Genomic DNA, 8330 nt, shown 5'->3' on the forward strand with positions numbered 1-8330 from the left:
ATGTATATGTATATGTATATGTATATGTATATGTATATGTATATGTATATGTATATGTATATGTATATGTATATGTATATGTATATGTATATATATTCAAATAAAGTTGGAATGTGCGTGTGGGGAAACAGGCAAAAAAAAAAAAAGAATTAGTAGACTTTACTACTTAAAAAATATTTTCTTCAAAGTGACATTTCAAACTGGAAAGACTAAGACGACTTGTTTATTCTTTTATTCTACCACAATAATTGCTTAGCGGCCAGCGGAAGAGTAGTATGTTAGGGGGTGACCTTTTCAGGCACTTTGGTGTTTGTGATTGGGGAAACTGTTGTAAGCCAAGAGAGAAAAGCGTTTCACACAGCGCTGCTCAGCGGCTCTTTCTGGGTTGCTCATAGTGACAGCAGTCAGGAATTGTGCTCAAGGACAAGAGAATAATTAGGGACAGTGCCACCAAGGCAAGCCAGCTGCAGCAGCTAATGAGGACTTCACAAAGCTGCACGCCTTGGTGTTATTGCCTTTGTTTCTCCTGTTACTGGAGCGCTCAGGAGGAATGCCTGGGTGCTGGAAGCCTGGACAAGCTGGCCCGAGGCGTTTTACCAGAGACATTACCCAGGTCAGTGCCAGGTGCCAGCATGAGCCTTTGGGCTCAATAATCCATGTTACTTCCCTCAGCAGATTCGTGCTCTCTAGAACACGGAGGTCTCCTGCGGCTTCCAGTGTGGTTTGTTGGGTTATTTGGCGGAGCTCGCTGCTGAATGTTGTGTTCACTGTTCAGAGCATGCGTGCGGAGCGTAGTGCGGAGCGTGGTTTGTTAACGTTCAGCCTATTCTTCCAGACTCTCGTCTGATGTCTAGTTCCATGTTTTTCTCTCTTTTCTCTCCTGCCTACTGAAACCTTTCCCTCCTTGAATGTAGAAATTATGATTGGCCATAAAGACGTAGAAATTGGTCAAGAAGGTGGAGCTGTGGTTGGGATCTCAGCTAAACAGTGGCCTCTTAGGGAAGAGCAAGACCATATGCCCAGTTCTTGGGTTAGAAGAAAACATGGGCTCAGATAGGAGGACTCATGTAAGGGCTGATCGCCCAGAGTCTTAAGATCCCTCTTGTTCCTTGTAAGCTTGAAGGATAAACTTAAGACCTGTGGGAGGAGCCGAGATCCAAAAGCACTACTTCCATGACCAGCACATAAATCTGACCAAACAACATGGAAAGTTTCAATTTTCAGGAAAGAAAGAGAGAAAAAGAAAGATATCAACAGAAATTCAAGGAAGGAAGGAAGGAGTGTTAGGGATCCTTCCCCCACCAACTTGGTATAGTGATCAGTTTATTGTCAACTAGACAAAACCTAGACATATTGGGTAAGAAGAAATCTTAATTAAGAAAATGCTTTGGACTGGAGAGATGGCTCAGTGGCTAAGAACACTGATCACTCTTCCAGAAGATCCAGGTTCAATTCCCAGCACCTTCATAGCAGATCACAACTGTAACTCCAGTTCTTAGGGCTCTGAAACCCTGATACACACAAACATTCAGGCAAAATACCAATGCAAGTGAAATAAAAAAATAAATAAAAATGTAAAAGAAAATGCCTCAATAAAATTGGCCAGTAGGCAATTCAGTAGGGTGTTTTCTTGATTAATAATTGATATTAGAAATCCAAGCCCACTGGGGACAGTGACACCCCTAGGCAGGAGATCTTGGGATGTATAAGAAAGCAAACTGGAAAACCCAGGAGGAGCAAGACTGCAAGCAGCACTTCTTTATGGCTTCTGCTTCAGTTTCTGCCTTTAGTTCCTGTCTTGGCTTCCTTTAAAGGACAGGATAGGTTTGTCAAATAAAACCTTTTCTCTGCAAGTTGATTTTAGTCATGACTCTCAGGCTAGAAGATGAACACAAGTTGTTTGCGACCTTGGACAGGGCACCCCAGGACCTAGACTGGTGTTTTGAGGCCTTTCCCCAGGCCTGGGCTGAGACAGCAGGGATGGAGAGAGCCACTAACCAGTCCCCCAAACGTGTGGATCTCAGAGCCCAAGCCTCCCTGGTATCCGGGACCGAATCAGGCCCCACATTACCAGGCTCCTAGAACCAGGATCCTGTGGAAGTGCCAATCGGCTTGGAATACTCCCCTCCTGCCTGTGAAAAAACCTGGGACCCAAGACTAAGGAGGACTGTCTAGAGGGGACTAAATGCCTCTTGGAGGAGCTGGGAGGATTGAGATACAGAACCTCAGCCAAGAAGGCCCAAATCTGCCTGGGCTACCTGCTGAAGGGCAGCCGGCGCTGGCTCTCCAACGTTCGCTTGAAAGGAGACCATCCTGCACATTCCTCCTCCGCAGAGTCCCAGACTGGTACGGGAATTCCTGGGCATGGCCAGGTTCTGCTGGCAATGGATTCCAGGGTTTGCTGAATTGGCTGCTCCCCCTATCCCCTGACTAAAAGCAGACAGCATTTCCATTGGGGTAAAGAAGAGCAACATACTTTTGGTGTGATTAAGCAGGCTTTATCTGGGACAGCCCGATGCCAGCAGATCTTTCCACCTTTATGTAAGAGAAAACAGGGGGATAGCCGAGGGAGTTACTCAGCATCTGGGCCCCTGGAAGCGACCAGCAGCCTATCTGTCAAAGAAATTAGACCCTGTTGTGGCTGGGTGGCCTGCTTGTCTACAAGTAGTGGCGGTGGTGTCCGTTTTAGTTAAAGATCCTGATAAATTAACTCTGGGGCAAAATCTGACCATGATAGCTCCCCACACCTTGGAGAGCATTGTTCGCCAGCCCCTGGATCAATATCTGATCAATGCCCGCATGACTCATTATCAGACTCTGTTGCTCAACTCAGATTGGGTGACCTTCGTGTCACTAGTGGCCCTCAAGCTACCCGACCCCGACCTCAATCCTCCAGCTCATGATTGCCAGCAGATTCCAGCTGAGGACCAGGGATGGTGAAAGGACCTGTCGGATCAGCTGCTCTCCGACGCTGAGGCGACCTGGTTCACTGATGGCAGCAGCTACCGGGTAGAGGGACAGCGCAAGGCGATGGCCACCATTGAGGAAAGGTGTCAGGTGGTTTGGGCAGAACCGCATCCTCTGGGAATGACAGCCTAAAAGGCAGAGCTGATAGCTCTGACCAGAGCCTCGGACCTAGGGGTAGCAAAAAGATCGGCATCTACACGGATAGCAGGTACGCTATGCCTTTGCCACAGCCCACGCCCACGAGGCTGTATATCAAGGGAGAGGACTGCTCATATTAGAGAAAGAAGGGATAGCCAAGCAGGAAATCTTGGATCTGATGAAGCCAGCAACCATGAGTATCATTCATTGCCCAAGACATCAGAAAGGAAGAGACTCAGTGTCCTGGGGCAATAGCCAGGCAGGTCAAGTGGCTCAAGAAGTGGCTCTGCAGGAGCCTGTCCTGGTTCTGGGCCTGCAATGAGACACCTGCTGGGAAATGGGAGTGGGCTAAGGGATGGCTTCGCTTAAAATATATAGAAGAAGAAAGGACTCAGATTGCTAGCCACCCTACCAACTATTACCAAGAGAAGGTAAGACAATGGCACACACAAGAAGGGAGAATTATAATCCCCAGAAAGCAAGCAAAAGATGTACTAGGCCAAATGCACAGATGGACTCATTTAGGGGTAAAAAGCTTGTCCAAGCAGTTAAGGGACCTAAAGTACATATAATAGACCTCAGGTTATGGGCCAGAGAGATAGCAGAACAGTGTAAGGTATGTCGGCAAGTGAATGCTTATGCAGCCAAGAATAGACAGGGCAAGTTTATTGGTAGGTGGATTTTACAGAAGTTAAGCCAGGAAGATATGGTTACAAATACCTTCTAGTGTTTGTAGATGTTTTCCCTGGATGGGTTGAGACATTCCCCACCAAGCAGGAAACAGCTACCATGGTAGCTAAGAAGATATTAAAAGAAAAATTTCCAGAGGTTCGGAGTGCCCAAGGTTATTGGATTGAACGATGGCCCTGTTTTGTCTCTTAAGGTAAGTCAGGGATTGGCAGAGATATTGGGGGCTAATTGGAAGTCCCATTGTGTGTACTGTCCCCAGAGCTCAGAAAATAAATAGAACCCCTACAAGAGACCTTGACTAACTTGTCCTGGGAGACTGGCTCGGACTGGTTGTTGCCCCTGCCCCTCCCCCCTGGCCCTGAGCAACCCCTACCATTTTAACCTGACCCCTTTTGAGATCCTGCATGGGACACCCACTCCCTTGACCCTGGCTCTCGATCCTCCCAGGGTGACTTTTCTGGCTGACAAGGAGCTTATGGCTCCCCACCTGGTATTGTGGCCTAAACTTAGTGCTCTGTATAACGCAGGTAGCCCAGACATTCCACACAAGTACCAAGTGGGTATATGTTAAGATACTTAGAAGCAAAGAACCATTTCTGGTGTTGCTGACTATCCCAACCTCCATTAAAGTGGATAGAGTAACTGCCTGGGTTCACATCGGATCAGCGCCTGCGCCTGACGCCAACGAGATAGCAGCCAGACACCCAAGCAACCCCTTTCTGCAAGGCCGGAGAAACCATGAGACGCTATGGTGTATCTTCCGGCGCTGAGCCTCGGCAGCCCCACAACCCTACCAGGGTGACTTGGCAGGTGCTCTCTGCCACTGGGGATGTGGCGTGGTCCACTACCTGAGTTGTGTCTGGTGGCTCGACCCTGACTTTGATCTCTGTGATTTAGTGGTGGGCCTTGACTTCTGGGGTGTCGCTACCCTGGAGACACGGGGGGGGGGAGGATTACCTGAATGTGGGGGACAAGGGACTTGTAAATCTAGACCGAGACCCAGAAGTGGCCTTGGAGGGTGGGGCTTAGGGTGCGGACACCCAGAGTTAAAAAGTGTCCTTTGAGAAGCCCCCGAGATAAGAAAAGCCAGCAGAAGGCCCAGCCCATCAATGTTAGGGGGCCAACTATTTCTTCTATGTTATCCGGGGGTGTGAAACATTGGGAAATACATACCGGAGACCATTCTGGGAGTAAAGATTCAATGGTCAGGATGAAAGAAGGGTTAGCCAAACAAAAGAGAGAGAGAAAGAGAACAGAGTCAGGGCTGGTTCGAGTCTTAGTTTAACTCCTCCTTTGATTAACCACCCTCATCCATCTTGTTAAGACCTCTAATTGTTTTTTTCTGCTATTGTCACTGTCACTGATAGTGATAAGATCCCAGAACCAACCAGTTAACAGAGATAGGCCTATAAAGAGTACAAGACTGGCCTCTAGAGTCACCAAAAGAAGGGGAGAATGTTGTAACCCCCGAATTATTGATGCTAGAGAGACTACAGTGTTGTACAGTTTGCCTCTGTGTTCCTGCCAGAGGCTCCCATCCTCCCTGCCCCTCCACTAGCGTTAGAACGGCACTCAACACTCCTGCTGATAGGCACCAAAACTCCAGGTGCCTGTCCTTGTGACCTTAGAGAAATAACAAGCTCAAGGGAGACCATGGAGAAAATAAAAGGTAAACAGAGGTCAGGTCACAAACAGTCATGACTGGTCATAAAATTAGTCCTTGAGCAGACCCCCATTAGTCCCCTCCCACTTCAGTTCTATTTCACCCTCTGCTCCCCTTTTCTGTGAATATTCACACGATTTCTACCTATACTGTATATAAACCCAAGGTTTTCTGGACTCAGGGTCACTTGCCAGCATTCGAGAGGTGAGTGCGAGGCAGGCGATCCGGGTTAGAACTTGAAACAATAAAAGGACTCTTTTGCAAGCTGCAGCAGATTTCGCAATTCTTGGGCTCGTCTGGGTTTCTCTTGGACTCAGGGCGTAACAATTTTATCACAGCAACAGAAATCCTCACTGAGACAGGTGCTCTAGACGGTTTTGTGCTTCTCAATTATTGCAATTTAGTTTATTTATAAGTATCTGAAAAAAAATGGGGACTATTTCATTTCCCCCCTCCCCACTTTAAGGCATGATAAACCAGAGGCTCCAGACAGTAGAACTAAAGGCCATCCTGGGTAATCTATTTTGATTCCATTGAAAACATATCAAAGACTGCTATCAAAGACATATCAAAGTGCTCATTTAAATGTATCAAACATTTAAGAGAGGTGTTAAAGCATAGGAAACAAGATTTTAGAGGCTGGGTCGGAATTAAAGATGAATTCTGAGAATCTTTATTTTTCTCATATATCCTTTTCTGACTTTGTCGTTTCTGCCACCACCCTTCACCTCTGATCTCCTCCCTAAGAACTCAAACAGAATTCCTTATCAGAGGCAGCAGTGGCCTCTTCATCCTAAAGGGCAAATAGAGCTAACACTAACTTTCAATTGGTGTTACACAGAGCTGGATTGGCAGACAGATGTCGTGGATGGTTTACGCTTGGAATTTCTCAGATTTAACATTTTATTTGACCAAATTTTCATTCCTTATTCTTTGTCATCAAGGGGCTGTTGAGAAAAGTGTCACATTTAGGAATACTCACATCAATTTATATCAGAACTTAGACCAATTACGAATCTCCGCAAACACTCTTCATCACTGAACCACTTCTCTAGCTCTAGGGCTTCTTACTGAAGCTGACGCTCATCATTTTGACTATCTTGTCTGATCAGCAAGCCTGAGGGACCACCTGTCTCCACATCAACCAACCCCGCCTTTCTGAGGAGTTGAACTCCCGTCATCATGCTTTCGTGGAAAGCGCCGTACTGACTATGCCATCTCCCTAGCCCCCAATTTTGCTTTACCTCAAGCCTTGTCTATGTATGATTAGTTAAACTCTATATCTTTGAAATCTAAGGTTCCTACTTTATTTCTACAGACGTAAGCCTTATATTTCAATAGATAGAAAAACTGAGACAAGGGGCAAGAGGTAGACATAAATAATCTGTCTTGGCTCGGTGCTGCTGTCTGGTTGACCATTGTCTCAGGTCTGATTCTGCAGGTGGTTCAAAGAATCTTTTAATCTTAATGGGATGGGTTTTTCAGGAAACTTCTTCCCATGCTTGACTGTAGGTTTAGGATGAGATTTTCTTTCTGTGCCTTCACCTGTGAAGAGGGATGAGGTAAGCTGGGGTGCCAGAGTGGGCAGACACTCCTCAGGTGATACGCATTGCTCTACAAAGGCAAACGGGCATATGCAATGAGATTCACAAAGAGCTGCAGAAAAAAATAAAATAAAATAAAAAGTGAACCAAAATCCCTCCTACATCTGAACTTTGGAATTATCTACATCTGAACTTTGGAATATATATTTTCAACATGCTTTCCAAGTGGTTCTCCTGTCGTAATTTGCACGTTTATGGGGATAAGTGAATCAGAGGGAGAGGTGAAGCCAGCATTTCTTACCAAAATACTCAATGTTCTCTGCCACTGCATCAGTCATTCTTTTGCTGGTTCCATTTTTGGCTGTGATAAAATTAACTTAGAGGAGAAAGGGTTCAAGCATAAAACAAAACAAAACAAAACAACAACAACAACAACAACAACAAACAAACTGGAACATCTGCAGGTTAGGCCAGGGCAGTGAGGAAAATATCTGGGGTCATTTTGAACATATTGGAATTGACTATAAGATCCATACAAACACCCCCATCTCGTTAAATTTAAGTTTTGATTAGGATTATAGGTCAAAATAAAGGAGAAAATATATTTCTAACATAAGATGTCCTCATTCTACGTAATAAGCAAATCATAGTTGGAGTGATTCAGTGCTAAGCACTATAAAGAAAAGAAAGAGTTGTGTTCTGAGAGGATGTGCTTCTAGGGGGAGGGGGTCAGGATTGGGTAGGTTAGCGCCTGGGAAAGGCTCTTAGAGAGAGCTTTGAGTGGAGAAGTGGTTATCACAAAGGAGCCAACAGGGTGAGGCACACTCAAAGGATTCATCCTTGAGAGATGAGTATGTGTGAGTGGGGAACAAAAGAGTTGCACTGTGTGTAGAGCCATTAGGAGAAGGACCAAGCTGAAGAGGTAAGGATGCAGAGAGAAGATGTGGCTGCAGCTTTGCAGGATGCAGTGATGCCAAGTACAGCAAAGAGCACTTGGAGAGTTTGAGCAGGAGGGAAATACCAAGATGGTAAACATTAAACAGGTACAATTAGCAGAATCACATGGTATCTATCTATTTGGTGTGTTTCAGAATTTTGTATTTTAATGCTAGAGAGTCAAAAAGGGTTGGGGAGGCGGGGCCTTGCCAGCACTAAAGGTCTATTGTGTACTATGTTTTATATTTTGAGCGGATAAACCAAGCAGCAGACCAGGCCAAGGTGTTCCACATGGGAGAGGTTTATTATGCAGGAATGGGGGGGGGCGGTGAAGCAGGTAGAAGGGTAGAGAAAAGCAGAGAGAGAGAGAGAGAGAGAGAGAGAGAGAGAGA

This window comes from Mus pahari, chromosome 12 (genome assembly GCF_900095145.1).
Source record: "Mus pahari chromosome 12, PAHARI_EIJ_v1.1, whole genome shotgun sequence".
Lineage (NCBI taxonomy): Eukaryota > Metazoa > Chordata > Mammalia > Rodentia > Muridae > Mus > Mus pahari.